Source organism: Strigops habroptila, chromosome 4, assembly GCF_004027225.2.
Source record: "Strigops habroptila isolate Jane chromosome 4, bStrHab1.2.pri, whole genome shotgun sequence".
NCBI classification, from domain to species: Eukaryota; Metazoa; Chordata; class Aves; order Psittaciformes; family Psittacidae; genus Strigops; species Strigops habroptila.
The window spans coordinates 37458382-37475526 of record NC_046358.1 but is presented as its reverse complement, the minus strand read 5'-3'; the positions used below and the strand labels follow the sequence as shown (position 1 = coordinate 37475526).

General features: G+C 38.0%; 1 protein-coding gene across 6 annotated transcripts in view; it reads left to right on the top strand.

Annotated features, from left to right (window-relative positions):
- MIPOL1 (mirror-image polydactyly 1) overlaps positions 1 to 17145 on the top strand; it is a 197177-nt gene that overhangs the window by 6982 nt on the left and 173050 nt on the right. The window contains exon 1 of one of the 6 annotated variants that reach the window (XM_030485271.1): positions 13158 to 13684. The exons of the other annotated variants lie outside the window; for them this stretch is intronic. The gene's annotated coding sequence lies outside the window, so the exon portion shown is untranslated. Of the gene's footprint in view, positions 1 to 13157; positions 13685 to 17145 lie in introns of those variants that run through there. 6 annotated transcript variants of the gene reach the window in all.

The window sequence follows — 17145 nt, the reverse complement described above, 5'->3', positions numbered from 1 at the left end:
TTGAAGCTCTGCAGTCACTGCTGCATCTGATCACTGATAGAAGTGTCATCATTATGGGGGAGATTATAGCCCTGCTAGGACTCGGTAAATCTGCCTGTGGAGAGGACGTACAGTAGCAGAATACCTGGTTTTCCCTCCTGGCCATTTCCTCACTAGTCTTAGATGTTTTGTCTATTTTCCTTCTAAATACCTAGACTGATGACTCTCAAATTAGTAGATCTTGTAGTGAGGAGGATTATATACTGTCTTAGATTTAGTAAATGATTCCTTATTGTTGGCTTTTCGATATACCTTTTTTTGAGTTATTACAGGTTTTCGTATGGTGATTAGGCAAGTTCTTAAGAGCCTGATTCCTATTACAGTTTGTAATTGTCAGGCTTGCTGTTTCTCTTGCAGTGAGACAAACTCAACTGCATTGTATTACTGGCAGAAATAGGAGTACAGTGCTGATGCCCTATGGCCCACATCTAGATTTTTTTGCAATTTGTGGGGGGTTTAGTTTTTGAGGGTGCCTAGGTTAATAAAAACGTAAGGAAGTTTTCAGAGCTTGCAGGAAGGAGTTGGGGGAGGAGAGAAAATATGGGTTTGGTAATTCTATGTGGAAGGAGTCATTAAATTATTCACTAGTATTGAAAGCAAGAAGGTACACATGAGCTAAGGGTGAAGGGGGAGAGAGTCATGCCTATTCATCACAGTGTAAAATCAGTCATGAAAACCTGAGACATATCCTAGGTAATCTTTTTGCTACCTCCTCTTTGTTTTGAAACTTACGTTTAAAACAACCAACCAACCCTTCTGGGCTGAAGTCTATTAACAGATTTAACTACAGGGTAATATTGCAACTGCAGATATTCCTGAAAGTACTATTGCTGGCTATTGCCTTTTCCTTTTAAAGGAAAACAGTTTTGAAGGGGTAGTAGAAACAGTATTGAACCTTTATTTGTAGAGCAGATAAAGCTATGGAAAGAACCAGTGTGTATGCTAATTTGTTAAGATGAATTCTGCTGCTTTGAGCCACCAGTGTTTTTAAGTGGTAATAGGATGGTCAGCCTGCTGCCTGCTAGCCTTGTGGTGCAGAGGCCGTAACAGGCTTCTGTTTTCCATGGTGGTTCTCGATGTGGACTTTCATCTTTTAAGGACAGGTTAAAATGCAAACTGGCAGTTTCTACAGAGTGGTGGCCTTTGTTATATGACAGAATTTGAAGTTAGTTTATATGTGTATTGGGTTTGTGTGTCAAAGTTCTAGTAGCAGGGAGGCTACTGGGGTGGCTTCTGTGAGAACCTGCTAGAAGCCTGCCTGTCCTGTGTCTGATAGAGTCAATGCCAGTCGGCTCCAAGACTGACATGCTGCTGGCCAAGGGCTGACCCCATCAACAAAAATAGTAGCGCCTCAACGATAGTGTGTTTAAGAAGGGGAAAACTACTGCACAACAACCTGCAGCTGGAGAGAGGAGTGAGACTCTGTGAGAGAACCAACTCTGCAGACACCAAGGTCGGTGAAGAAAGAGGGGGAGAAGGTGCTCCAGGTGTTGGAACAGAGATTCTCCTGCATCCTGTGGTAAAGACCATGGAGCGGCAGGCTGTCCCCTTGCAGCCCGTGGTGGTCCATGCTGGAGCAGATATCCACCTGCATCCCATAGAGGACCCCACACCAGAGCAGGTGAATGCCCAAAGGAGGCTGTGACCCCATGGGAAGCCCTGCTGGAGCAGGCTTCTGGCAGGAGCTGTGGTCCTGTGGAGGGAGGAGCCCACACTGGAGCAGGTTTGCTGCAGGACTTGTGACCCGATGGGGGACCCACGCTGGAGCAGTCTGTTCCTTAAGGATTGCACCCATGGAAGGGACCCATGCTGGAGCAGTTTGTGAAGAACTGCAGCCCCTGGGAAGGACCCATGTTGGAGAAGTTCATGGAGGACTGTCTCCTGTCGGAGGGACCCCATGTCGGAGCAGGGGAAGAGTGTGAGGCGTCCTCCCCTGAGGAGGAAGGAGCAACAGAGACAATGTGTAATGAACTGACCCCAGCTTCCATTCCCAGTCCTGCGCCACTGGAGGGGAGGAGGCAGAGAAAATCAGGAGTACAGTTAAGCCCAGGAAGAATGGAGGGGTGGGGGGAAGGTGTTTTTAAGGTTTGGTTTTATTTCTTATTACCCTTCTCTGATTTGATTGATAATAAATTAAACTAATTTCCCCAAGTTGACTATGTTTTGCCCATGACAGTAATTGCTGAGTGATCTCTCCCTGTCCATATCTCAACTCTTGAGCCTTTCGTTATATTTTCTTTCCCCTGTGCAATTGAGGAGGGGAGTAGATAGAGCAGCTTTGGGCACCTGGTGTCCAGCCAGGGTCAATCCACCACAATATGAAATATTGCTTGGATTGTTTTTTTTTGTTTTCATAGTATCAGTAAATCAGATTATACTTTTTGTAATGTTCATGGCTGTCAGTTACAATTCTCTCAAATGGAATTTCTTGAGTCTTTTTGTATGAAGTGTGAAACAGGCACTGCTCATCTGTCCCATGTACCAGTAACAGAGACATAACCACTTAAACTGAATGCCATTGTAATTCAGTATGTGTGGTTTAGGGGTTTCCTTTGTATATTACTGAACATCTACATGTAAAAACGGCTTGTATTCACTGTGCGCCACTACACTTGTCTGAGCCTTGTCGAAGATGATGTCAAATTTCATGCTTTTGAGAGGAATTAAAGCTCAGTGCTTCAGTTAATTGTTTTGAAAGCAGTTTTTATTTTGAAAGCTAGAATTGTAAAACCTATGACCTGTGGTCAACTTTTTGTTGGCTACCAGCATACGTGTACAGCTTGTTTTCTTTTTCCAGGAGTTTATCGAATCAGGTGCCTGTTGGATGGCTATTTGTACCTGTGCTGTGAGTTTGCCACGATATACACATGCCAAATGACTTGCAGGAATGCTTCTGTGGATTCTGGAGTAGAGAAGGCTATGGATAGCTGAGTAGGGTCCATGAGTGACTCTACAGGCTGTTTTCCATTATTGTTGCTGAAATGAAGGACTGTCTCCTGTGGGACATTCTAGAAAATCGTGTTGAAAAAGGTGTACAAGTCTGTTGACAGCTGTTTGTATGGCTAAAATTATCATCAATAGGTTGCTCTTAGTTTTAGTAGGGAATGAAATACACAAAACTGGTTCGTAGTATTCTTTCTTTATTAGAAAGAAGTCAAGACAGCATCTAGAGTATAATTTTGCTCAGTATCTCTTACTAGAGTAGCAAACGAAGGAACTGATCCAACTTCCCTGTAAGTGAACAGCAGAACTTCGATTGGCCACAGCAGCATGGGATTATGCTGCGGGTTTAGAAGAAATAATTGATAATGAGTTCAGCTTCTGGAGGGCATTAATTTTTGCACCATAAAATCCGTAGTAAATTGAGTTAAGGAGATCCACATAACATGGTAGACAAATGTTGTCCTTTCTGTCCTTTTATGTAAATCTGTTGAAGACAGAATTTGATCTTTAAGTTATACGTTCATTTAAATAGTCATATTCCACCTAGCCATGCACTAATTTAAATGTTAAGTGTGAAATAAATTAGAAAAATCTAATCTGCTTCAGTAATGTAGTATTAGGACAAAGAAGGATTAAAATGGTTCGTTATTGATTAGCTCTTTGGAGGGAGGGGGTAACAGTTCCCATCAGGATTTGTGGAATGAGAGCAGGGTTGTGTCTGAATTGAAACTGTTCTGACAATACTGTGTGATGCTCTGCTGTGAAAGAATTTAAATGGAATCTAAGATTGCTGTACTTGAACCAAACAGACTGATTTTTTTTAATGGTGTTTTGAAATGTACAAATCTAGTAATTTATGTTGTACTTTAGCTTATAAATTAAAATGTCCACTTGTAAAGAGAGTGTTTAGTGCTGAAGAATTGCTTCATTATTGTGTCTGTGTATGTATTACACTTGGTGGGACCAGAACTAGAAATGGTCACTAGTTGCAAATTTAACAAATGAATGGTATAAGCTTAGATTGACATGGGGAAAGGCAGTAGGGCTTTCTGAGGCATGGCAGTTGATATGTAGGGAAATTATTAAAATATTTCCTTTTGCAGAGCATTTACGCAATTTAAAATATTATTTTCCATTTCTCAGTTTTTAATGCACAAGTTAAATATGTAGAAATCTTTGTACTGTGAAGATTGGTTTGGGCTTTGGGTTTCTTTTTTTTTCTCTTCCAGATGTCCTTGGCTTGTTTCCTTTGGGAGTAATCAGCTCTGCTTTGTCTTTCTTTCATAACACTGTTTCCAAATGTATATATTTGACCTGCTCTCTTTGGCAATACTAATGTATCAATGGGTGAGGAAGTGGAACCATTCTTAGTGCTTACATATTACGTCTGATAGTACAAACTTATATTTCCTATGTTTTTGTGGAGTTTTTTCCTGTGTATTATAGTTTTAATTTCATTTTACCAGCTTAATGGACTGCCAGAAAGATGAGCCATGTTACCAAGAAAAATGGTAACTCAGCTTGCAACTGAGTGTAGTTAGAGAACTCAGAATGCTGAGCATAATTAGAAAATTAATCTAAGGCATTCCACTGTTGTCAAAAGAAATTATGCAAAAATAACTATTTTCTGGGTTTAAGCAGTCTTTCTCTCAATAATGGTATGATACATAGTTATATATTTCTTTAAAAACAGCTAGTCTGGTTTCAAAGACATTGGACAGTGAAATGTGAAGAAGATACATGTCTAATGCACTGTCCTGCCTGGATATTATCATTTATGCTTGTTGTAGTTGCCTAAATTATACCCAATCTATAATAAAATTATTAGTATTTATATAAGAAAGTTATTGGTATGAGTTTAATAGTTTAAAGCTATTAGTATTACTTTTAGAAAGGCACACTGATTTTCTCAAGTATAGTTCTTAATTTCAAATTTCTCTGATTTACAGTTGGACTTCCTTTAAGATTCTGATTCTCAGAGTGTTGTACTTGTTCGCATTCAGGTACATGAAATTTCAGGTTCTATAGGATTTTGCAGTGTTAGGTGCTCTGTAGGTGAGCATATGTTAGCTTGGTTATGTAAATTTTTAGATACAAGCATAAGAAACAAAGCAATGGGGTTTTTTTGGGTTTTTTTTTTTTTTTTTTTAGTAACATGTTTGTATGCATGCACAGATACAGGCAGTTTTTCCATTTTCTCTTATAGCACAATGTTAGGTAGTAGTGTTCTTTGTCTGAAGTTTGACATAAGCACCGTATGACCAATTTGTTCCTTGGTGCCTTCCTTGTAATGAGGAAATGTAATGAGGAAAAAAAACGACCTGTGGAACATCCACCACAATTTTAAGACTTGTTGAATGTTTTGTAACTCCTCTTGTAGAGGTACAAAAATGTGATCCAATTTTTAATTTCTTTATTACAAATATTACTAGATAAGTGATACAGCTGGTATCATAGACATTCAGTTGCTCAGTGTAATCAAAGTAGGACAATCAAATACTCAGATACCAATGTAAATCTGTTTTCACAAATGCTAGTTGAGATTTTCCCCTTTTTCCCTCTTCCACCCTCCCACCCACTAATTTTCAGGATACCATAAGCTTGCTGACAGTGTAAACAGTTTAAGATAGAATTAAAAAAAAAAAAAAAAAGTCTTGAAGTAGTTAAATATCTCAGTTCCCATGATCTATATCTGAAGAAAAACAAACAGTATTTAATTAAGTCTGTATTCTTGGATCTGTTTGTAATGGTATTTATTTTCATTAGACCACAGGAATCTTGAAGTTAAACTTTTCTCTTTGCACCTGACTGTGTATGATGAAAAAGGATGTAGTTCCACACCTATATCCTTCTCAAGTGTAGCCTGCATTGATGTCATTGTTCCTTAAAGAGACATCAGCAACCCCATAGTTCTCTCAGTTGTGTTTTAAAATGCATTTTGATTAACATTTTAATTTAACAATTAACAATTAACAATAATATTTTATTTAACAATTTAACAAAGACCCTCAAGGTTTGAATTTTGCTTTTTCTTCATGTTAAAAGAAAAGAGGCAGCATTCTGTGTGTTATGCAACTTCATCATAGGAGACTTTGTCCATTAGTCTCTTCAACTACTGTTTTAGAGGACAAGCTAAAGTGGGAAAACTGAGCCTTAGGAGGAACTATGTGAATTCCCTGGTGTCCTTGTTCACCATTTCTCTCTGCCATATAGGATATTCCATGGTGCCTGGGTTTTATTACCTCTTGGTCCCTTCCTGCCTTCTTGCTGTGACCTTCTTGCTAGTTGTTTCCAGGTGTGGTTAAATTATTCTAACCTTATCTTATGTATAGGTACAGTGTGAGGGGTGTGGGTATTTCTGTGATTCTTTACCTTCAACTCATAGCTCTTTTGCCTTTGGCAATACTGAGCCGCTCTTAGCTGCCTTCAACATAGTGTTGAGTGTGGGCCAGGGTGTTAAAGAAAAGAGGTGAGGAGGAGTTTTAGAGTTCACCATCCTTTTCCTGCACTGTCCTTTTTTTCCTTGCACCAGGTCTTAAGTCAGCTGTTGATCTTGCTTCATATGCCTTGGAGAACAGAACTGGGGTGACTGGTCAGCCATTTGTTGGCCCTTGCTAACTAGTTGTGATTGCTGCTAGGGCAGGTGCTATCTAATTTCTCAGCTGTTACTCCATAAAACAGAGCTCTTGCTCTGTTGTTTGTCGTGGTAAGCTTGTTCTGAACAAGCTCAGGTAACTGCCTGAACTGCTGCTGCTGCTTTCTGTCCTGAGCTCAGCAGGCTTGGCTGATGGGCACAGAGGGTCCTGGACAGGAAAAGATACTGCTCTTTTTCACTACTAAACATGATTTGAAGGCAGAGTGGGCTTAGTAAGGCAAGGATTAAATGGCTTAATTTGAGAAATGCTGCATATGACTGACAGCAGCAACTAAATTAGCCTTTAGACATACTGTATATGCATGAGCTGCAGTTGGACAGTGCAGATATACCCTTGATGAAAACTGATGTCAGTCTTCTACTGAAATGTTTTTTGCTTCTATATGTTTGAGGAATCCCTTTTTTTTTTTTTTTTTTAATTTAAGGAAAAGACCACCTCTGATGCCTTAAATTATGCAGATATTATGCAGTTAATTTTCAGTAATTTTTATGGCTTATCTGTGTTTGCTTATTTGCTTGCTTTAAGAAGGAACAATAAAGGTTTACATTGGGAGTGTATAATCATATGTTGCTTCTTGTAGAAAAATGGTGATTCTTTAGAAGTTTTTGAGATACAAGTATTAAAGGATGATAAAGATTTCTTATACATACAACTGTTTCCATCTAGCATGTGTGAGTGCATGTGTTTGGTTGACTGTTTTCTTCTGGAACAGTAGTGTTTTCTGAATATCCGGATCTCGTTAACTGAGATGTGAAATAGCTGTTGAGATTTTAGTTTTTTCACCATCAGTTCTTCCTGTGGCCGTGCAGGATCACAAGCCAGTAGATGGAGCCCTGTGCCAACAGCCAGCCTTGAACAGGCTGGTGAGAGTCCGGCAGCATCTCCATCCGGAGAGCCGGGCACCAGGTGTTTCTGGAGCACAGGTCTGCAATGTTATATGTAATAAATGAACATGGCTTTAAAGTTAAATGTCTAGTATTAGCTGTGCAAGTCAAGGCAGTGACCGTGTTCTGAAATGCCTAGGGACAGTTTTGCAGTGTTTACAGGGGCAGGTGATCGAGTGAAATACCCTGAGCTGTTCTAGAGTGCTGCAAGAATGAATGCTCACCGAGGACACCGCAGGTTTTCCCTTTTCAGTTAATTTCCAAGTCAACTGCTTGTCGTTAGGCAATCTTGGTTGAAAGCATTGAAAACAGGGTCTGAGGAAAAGAAAGTTTCTTAAGAAAGCTACAAAGCGGAAGAATTTACTTTTCAAAATTTAAATTTTGGGATTTTGTTTTGTGTTTTTGTCTCTCACTAATGCTAACTGCTGATCCTTTTGAAACATAGTTTGGTTATTGAAATTTGTTGAATAGTGCAGTTCACAAATATGAACCCAGCAGTAGCTAATCTTGCCTATTCCCTGTTTTGCATGGTGTGTGTCCACACCCTCAGCCCAGTGCTGTGTTACGCAGTTCAACTAACTGATACAGTTGACTTGGTTTGTTGACATCTGTGTTGGGCTGCTTGTAAAACTGTGAAGAATGTGCAAGTTGCAAACAACTTCCTTTAGAAATAAGTTTATCTGATGCAGTTTTGTATGTGGACAAGTTACTCTAGTGTGAGAACGGTTCCTAAACAGCAAGGTGCTAATTGATTTGAAAATGTGAGATACAGTTCTTAATTTTAAGGGCAGAAAGGAGGATAATGTTTAGAGATAATAAGAAGTAGCAAGGTTTTTATGCTTTTTGGGGGGTAGAGGGGGCGTTGGGTTTGTGCCAATACTATGGACCTCAAAAATCTGACAGATTAGGATTATTCTGTGATTGTAACAGGTACACTGTTTCTGTAACATTTACCCTCATTTATTATTTGGAATTCTAGATGACTTAATGTTTATATTTCAAAACAATGGGAAGGGTGTAGGTCCCTGGTATTCTTGCTCTGACTAATATTCCTGTACAGTAACACTCCTATACAGTATCTTATATCCCAAAAGAAAAATGAAGTAATTGTCAAAGCCTGGAGATTTTTCTGATGACTATATGAATACTGAGCTAAATTGCAATCTGAAATAATCTACGGAAATGTGTTTCTGCCTGCTGTTCATTATGCATGTGAAACCAGCATTCAGATGTTAGGGAATGGAGTTAAAAGATTGTGAAAGCATTTGTCAAAAAATGATGATAGAGTTAGAATTCTGCTGGAATGGTATAATTTGTTTTGCTTTGTGTGTTTTAATGGTTAGTAGTCACTTTTGCTTATGGTTTACAAAAATGAAATTACGGGTTTTCTTTAATGTAGCACCTAGCAAACTGTAGTACAGCACTTCAGTCATTCAAACCCAAGTATTTGTTGCACTTTGGAAAGGGAGCTCTAGAAGCTATTCCAGCTTGTTACTGTTTCAGTGCATTTATAAAAACAAGCACAAACCACAGATATTAATATCCTTGTACTCTGGAGGGAGAAAAGGAAAAGAGTCATGTGGCGGGTTGACTTTCGCCAGCAGCTATAAACACCTGCAGAACTGCTCATTCACCACCACCCCCAGCGTGATGTGGGAAGAGAAGGGTGAGCGGAAGTGAGAAAACTCATGGTTCAAGAGAAAGGCAGATTAATAAGCAAAGGAGGAAAAAAAAAAACAACCAACCAACCCCAAACCAACAAAAACAGACAAACAAAAACCCCAAAACCCATCAAAAACCACAAATACCAAATCAAGCAAATAGACCCACTGAACACCTCCCACCCACAAGCATATCAATGCCCAGCTGATCTCTGAGCGATAGCTGCTTCTGAAGACAAACCACACACCCCTTTCTTGCTTTATCTCAGTTCGTATTGGTAAGCATAAAGTTATACGATATGGAATAACCCTTTGACCAGTGCGCATCAGCTCTGTCCCCTCCCAACTTCTTGTCCACTCTGAGGCAATCCTCTGAAGTGACAGAGTTGGTGGGAAGCAAAAGCCTTGATGCTATGCAAGCACTGTTAGCAATAATCAAAGCATGGGTGTATTATCAGCACTGTTTTAGGCAAAAACCTAAAACACAGTACCATGTAGGCTGTTATGAAGAAAGTTAACTATATCCAAACCAGACCCAGTACAAGTTGTAACATATTTTTCAATTGTAAAATACTCTAGAATGTGCTATGAAAAGCATTCTGTGAATTCATCAAAGCATGTATTGATGTTAGAAGCTTAGCTGGATGTACATCTTAAATTTTTGAGGAACATATAAATTTATATAAATATCATCTATTACAGTGTCTTTTTTTTAATAATTTGGAAGAATAATAAAAATTTAATAATAATTTGGAATAATAATAATTTGGAAGACTTTTTAATAATTTGGCTTCTACACAGCAGTTGGTCACTACAGTGACTTTTTACATGCAAATGAAGTTTCAGCATGTGGGTTTGGCATTAAAATGTATCTTAAGCCATCTTTAGATTGTTTGAGAATAAACATATCTCTTTATTTTGAGGCATTGTTAGAGTAGTCATGTTTTTATGTTCTTCAAATTTTTATTTAGTTACTACCAGAAGCAGTGATAGTAGCACAAAAAGGAAGCTGTAGAGGAATATGAATATTAGATGTATTTATAAAAATAGCTTTTTTTTTTGCTCTTCAAGGGAATGGTTACAAAGTTTTAGCTCATGTTCTGCTTAAAGGAACATTTTCTTTGGAGAGGAGGAGGCTTTTTCATGAAAAGTTTGACAGCAAAGCTTTCAGCTACAGGTTAGAGCTGAAAAGACAAAATGTCCAGAAAATGACACTCCAATGAACATTTACCCTTAGAAGCAAAAGAGGAGCTTAATAATATTATATGAAACATGAAATAACTGGTAGAATCAACAAGGCGGGTTTACTGGTAATTAAAAAGTGGGGGGGCGGGGGAGGAACCAAACCTTCATTAAACTTTGCCTTAAAATGTTTTTAAAAAACAAAACGCAGAAACAGCAAGTCTTACAACTGCCAGTGCATAGAGAACATCATGAAAAGATGACTGATAACAGATGTTTTTCTGTGCTTGATGTATCAGTTGAATTTGGCAGTTGCTCTGGAGTAAGTGGAGACCACCTCTGCGCGTGTTCAGCATTCCTTATGTATCAGCACCTGATTCTTTTGAGAGGTTTTATGTAGTGCCTGAAGCATTTAGCAGGGAAGTACAATACAGGTTGAGTAGCAGAGGTTGTAGTAAGGTCTGATGTTTTGACCTAGGGAAGATGTTAGAAATGTAAAGCTAGCAATTTTGAAAAGCTTTGGGAGGAATCAGAGCTTCTAGGCTCTGGTTCCATTTCTCTTGATTCAAAAGATCTCAGGTGGTAACTGAAGCAAATTTATTTATAGTATTGATCAGCTATAACTGATTGAAAAAGATCTGTTGTCTTCTGAGGATTGTGTGGTTTCTGAGTGCAAATGAGGGGAGATGGGACACCTAGACAGCTTCAGTCTTACAAGCAAAACTATTTTGACTGAGGTCCTTGAACTTTTTATAGCTTAAATTTGCATCTTAGCAGCAGGACTGGGCAAAGCTTTAATATTCTGAGTTTAATATTCATTCAGACACATAAGCTCACTAGCTCTAATGCAAAGCATCTTTCAGAATGCTAATTCTCTGTTCTGGCAGTAAGATACATTTGGTTCATGCTTGCAATCTGGCCTATGCCTAGATAGAGGTTTCCTTCTGGGCTTATTACTAGTAATGGTGGTACTCTTGTAGAGCAGTAAGGGAAATTAGCAAGGCAAATTGGTCTAATACTGACATTTATGAACTAAACAATATGGACTGTTCTGTTTTTAGAAATCTGTGGTATGAAATTTTAGTTGAATATAAATTAACCAAGAGGGAAATTTACCCGATAGCTAAAATATCTTAAATGGTGTGCATCTGTGACACATAGCCTTTTCACAGAGTTGAATGACTTTGGAGGTGGTTTGATTTTCATTCCCTTTTGGAAGTGGATTGTACAAGCTGGGCAGTTGTGCTGGCTTCCCTGTTCAGCTTTGTAAATGCAGTGTGGTTCAAACTGATGTTACTGCTCTTTATCCACCTATGAGCAGTTTTGCCCGCTCCCTGTATCTAAGGCACAGATTCCAGGTGGATGTCACAAAATTCCTTTTTCTTTATTTTTTGTTTGTAGGGCAGATTTGATTCATCATCTCTAGGAGATGGTAAAGCACCTCAGTAATTCTCACAGGAACTGTTTACAGTCTGATAGAGGAAGGATATTCCCATTCGAGCCTAGACCTTTGCAAGGGTTTTGATGCTTGTACATTTTTTAAAATAGCACAAATTGCCTTCCAAAAATTTTTGTATTGTTTTACATTGTTTATACAAGTGTGTGTATGTGTGCATATATATTTAGATTAGATGTGAGAGAGAAATTCTTCACTTGGAAAATGATGAGTTAATGTAACAGGTTGCCCATCCCTGGCAGTGTTCAAGGCCAGGTTGGATGGGGCTTGGAGCAACCTGGTCTAGTGGAAGGTGTCCCTGCCCAAGGCAGGGGGGTTGGAACAAGATTCACTTTAAGGTCCCTTCCAACCCAAACCATTCAATGATGCTATCATGTATTTAAAATAATGTATTTGGATCTTTAAGGATTTTCCCAGATTAAAACTACCTGTCTGTTTCAGTACTGTCGTACTGTAGGACTTCTGATAATTTTTTCTTGATTTTTTAAAAAGCTATTGAATAATGCCTGTACCTATTTTTGTATAAAATCTGCTGGTAATATGAAAAAGATATTACTAAATTTTTTTTCCTGACTCAATTAAGAATGTATTTAATTGCTTTGATAACAGATAAATAATTTGGTATTTCTATATATGGAACTCTATATATGAATTGGGCTCAGTTAAGCTGCTTTAATCACTTATTGCTCATATCTTATAATTTTATAGTTAATTTGGGAAGTAAAAGTAATCATTTTTGTTGTAGGCTTTTGTGGACTGGATGTCAATTAATCAGAAGTACAGTGTCAGCATGAATTAATTAGGCGAGTAAGCCAATTGGCTATTTCATTATTTTATTGAAATGGCAAGAGTTTGAGAAGATCTTTTGTTTTAATAGATTAGCTAGAATTCATTGGGAAAAGTCTTAGTATGTTTAAGGTAATGGAAAAAAATTGCTTTCAGTACATCCTACAGAGATCCTGCTTAAAACAGATGACAGTCTGTCACGTTCAGTAGCACATCAGTCATCAGATTTATTCTAATTCTTTAAGCTGAACATTTCATTCAAGCTTGAAGATTGTCTTGTCAAGCTACCAAAAGCCTCATAGCTTTTCTGTCAAGCATAGCATTGCACCAGCGGTTCACAAATAAATGCTAAGCTGAAAAAATATTGTTTATTTTCCTTAACCTTTATTCAGTTAACTACGGTGTTCTTTCATGTTATTTTCTCCACGTGCGTTTATCACAAGGTATTCGAGGGACTACTTCCTAAACATGCCTCATCCTGACCACAGCCACTTCAGACCAAGGGCTACTCATTTTGGATGTGTTGTTTTCACTTGTAGTAGTCTAGACCACCATGATTATGACATTCCTCCTCTAATCACAAAGGCCCAGTGAGCAGCTTCATTTGCTGCTGACGTGAAGGAATCCCACTGCCGGTGCACACATGGCACTGGTGTGGCAGTCTGGCTTTGCATGTAGTGTCCAGGCTTGTGGTCTTCTGTTTGCCCCGTATGAAAAGTGGCAATTTTGCTATCAGCCTGTATAGCTGTGCCATTTTTTGTATTTATTCATCAAAATCTCTTTGGGATATTTTTTCATGCATTACTGTGTTTATTTGTGTACATGTAGTGTGGCTGTATTGGGCTCCTTGCTTTTGTTGCATATCTGCACTTTGGAGAAAAGAAATTTTTATGGGTGTTTTTATTTTATTTTATTTTTCTTTTTTCTCCCTGACCTTCTCTAATTCTGCGCCTTTTGTTTCCCTTAAAAGAAAGTTTCTGTGTAAACTGTAGCACTTGCATACAAAGTATACTTGCATGATACTGAGGACTTGAAACGCAGTTGACTTTCTTTGAAGTCAACGTACATATGTCTGAGGTAGTAGAACATTGGGGATGGTTAGTTGAAGTGATGTTAATTAATTGTGCTAAGAGAAGAAAGTATTCTATTAGGTTGGTGCATTTGCATAATTTATATTTAAGCCCCAAAAATTGCTCAGTAAAAGTGATTTTTTATGAACCACTGAAAAGCTTATGTCCAGGTGAGACTAATCTCTATATTAAACTGCTAAAGCTATGGCATTCAATGTGAAGTTGTGACTGCCCTTTAATAGGAAAAAGACTTTCTTGGTTATCTTCTACAGGTATTAAAAAAAACCAACTCCTAAGCTGTGTGTTAATAATTATCCAGAACCACCGACTTCAGAACTCTACTTTCTGCTTCTCATTCTTCACTGTAACTTGTGGTTTCTTCTAATATGTGTTTTTCTGTCATTTACATGCAGCACTGCATTTTCTCTCCTAATCTGGTATTTTTCTTTGTTATAAAATCTTTTTATTTCTTTATACTGGTTTTTTTTTTTTTTGGTCTGCTAAATGGCCTATCTGTTCTTTTAGCAGGCTTATTCCTTGAACAGATATTCTGTAAGACACATCATACGTGTCTAAAAGGGAACTGTGGGGTTGAAGCCCTAGATAAAGTTAAAGCCTAGGTCTATAAAAAGGAAAGATTTTTTTAAATGTCAAGATAATGAAAAGTCAGAAAATAAATTATACCTATTATTAATTTTGAATTGTATTCAAACATAGAAATGTGTAGCATAGACAAAAGCTGGTTACAGAGAGATAAAATTCAATTTTACACTAGGATAATTGTTTTATGTATTTTACATTTATTTATAAGATCGGATAAAGGCTTGGATTTCTCAGTGTAAATCACAGTATGGTCCTTATGAATGCCAAGGTCAGTAAATGGAAACCCCTTCACTTGCAAAACACATTGCTGCTGTGTGAAGTACCAAGTGAATAAAATGAAACTGAGAAGCACCTTCTTTACTTGCACTGTATTATTAGAGCTTTGAGTATTTTTGATTTTGAGTTGAGTGAATAGGTATTAACACTCTCAGCACCCTCCTATGTATTATCTGTAGCCAATTAATGTCTTTGTTAAGAAGAGATAAATGCAAAAATTGTATGAGGTCTGTGGGTGAGAATGGAACTGTTGCTGCAGTAACATTGAGAAATTAGAATGTCTGCATTCAAATGGCCTTGTATGTGCTGGAGATGTAGTTGATGGGATCCAAATGCTGTGTAGATGATCAAGCCCTTTATTTGAGAATACATTTCTGTAATAAATTGCTTCTATCAGGAGCATCTTCTGTCAAGAAGGCTTATTTTATCCAGAAATGGATTTCTGGTATGTCTTGAAGAGAAGGAAATTTAGCTGTTTTTCAGATTTGGCAGGACAATAAAATGGATTCTAGGTCCTTGCAGAGAGTAAATGCTGTTGATGATTTTATGCTGTAAAGGAGGTGACTTAGTCTCATGTACCTCAGCTGACTGTCTATGTCAGTGTGAATTAAAGAAAACTATCTAAGTAAACAAATTCCAAGATGAAGTTTGAAACATGTAGGTAGCTAACTGAAATGACTGCTGCTCATCTTACCACAAATATTTAATAAATAAGCTTTAACATTCAGTGACAGGTTATTCCATATGTAGTGTATTGGAACTTCTGAGTCCTAGAGTGATAAGAAGTAGACTTCTTGACATAGCATCCACTTCACAAAAAGTGTTTCTAGACCTGACGGGTATTTTGTCAAGCTGGGCAGCTTTCAGAAGTTCTGGCTTTCGAAACGTGTTAATCAGCTGCCTTTACTATTCAGAAACAGTTTTACATCTGTTGCTTGTTACAGACTCCAGGTTTTCTGGGATTCTGTCAAAGTACCAGTGTCACTGAGGTCAGTAATTTGCCACAGTTACCTGAGTTAAATCAGCGAATAGTGGCAATGAATAATGACTCAACAGCCCTAGGGTGCTGATCAGGTGTCACTGAACAGCTCTTCTAGGTAAGCGCTGGGATTACAAATGGTCTTTTGCTTTCTTCAGAAGTTGTTGTTTCTAAGCTTGTAACTTGTTCCACTTCAGCAAAGGAAGGGCCACTGTGACGGGGTCAGGATCTGCTTTGGTTTGCCAGGTAGGCTTCAAGGTAAAGCGGTTTGCATAACAAATGGTTTAACAAGTACAAAGTTCTAGTACAGCACTTGGTAAGCTTCTGCACAGGCAGTAGCTCAGCAGCTTTCCTTTGCTAGGCTGATAATTGAATTGTTGAGATCTGCCTCTCATGTGATCAGGCTTTCTTTCCAAATGGCAAAGATTGATTAGACAGCAGAAGGACAGATACAGAAATGCAGCTCCCTGTGAGAATAGATTCACTTTCCATTTTTTGACACAATGGGATTTCTTTCAGGATCATAATGAGGCTGTTTCTGATGCAATACAACTGTGAAAAAGCACTACTAGTGCACCCGGTCCACTACTTTGTTCATGGTACCCCAGCAATATAAAAGAATGGAGCACCCACTAAGGATTCCTTTGTCATAATTTTTGTGGATTAGGATTCAATGGATTCATCAAGAGACTCCTCTCTTATCCTGGGATGTGTGGTAGGTATGTTTAAGTTAGTTTTGTTGAACTGCAGTAGCATAATATAAATATGCCTGGAAGAAACTTCAGCTTCTTGCATTATGGACTCAGAATTTGACGGTAACAAGAGTAAACACAGTTGTGGGGTGTAACACTTTCTCACACTGTACTGAAGGTGACTGCTGTGTAGGTGTACAAGGTAACTCTAATTAAGAGTTTCTCCTTGAAACGTAATTTTGTTCCTCCTCTTCACTATCCGGTGGTAGACTAATATTTGTCTCCAGAATGTTTTTCCAGGATCTGAAGTGGAATTACAGTGTCTGAAGGTTACTAAATATTAGGCAAAAATTGTAATTCTCTTCATAGTTTAAAAGTATCTTTCATATTTCAAAACCCTCCTGGATGTAAAATTCCTTTGGCAAACATTCACTGTCTTGCACTTAGGAAAGAAAACTTACTAATAATAGTGTATGCTGCTATCATACTGCTATCGTATTCCCATCCAGTTATATCTGCCCAGTAGCTTGTTTTCCACTTGGTGTAATATACTTCCAAATTAATCTTAAAAGTTAGTCCTCTCGACACGCCCCCTAGTCAAACCAGATACTTTATTGAGAACCCATTTAGTATTAAATATTGCAGTTTCTTTCCAATAATACAGCCATTCAGTCCATTAGAAAGATCAGCTCTTACAAGTCCCACATGTAACACAAACAACTCAGTGATGGATGGTTTTGTTGTTTGTTTTTTTTTTTTTCAACTGTAACCCTGTGTAATACAATTCTATGTAAAATTGTCACTGTTTACTAATACAGGAATATGATACTGTAAATAAAAGAAAAATTTTGTTCCAATTGCAATAGAAATTAATTCAGACTAGTGTTAAACCCCAGTTATAAAGAAGTCCATAAAAAT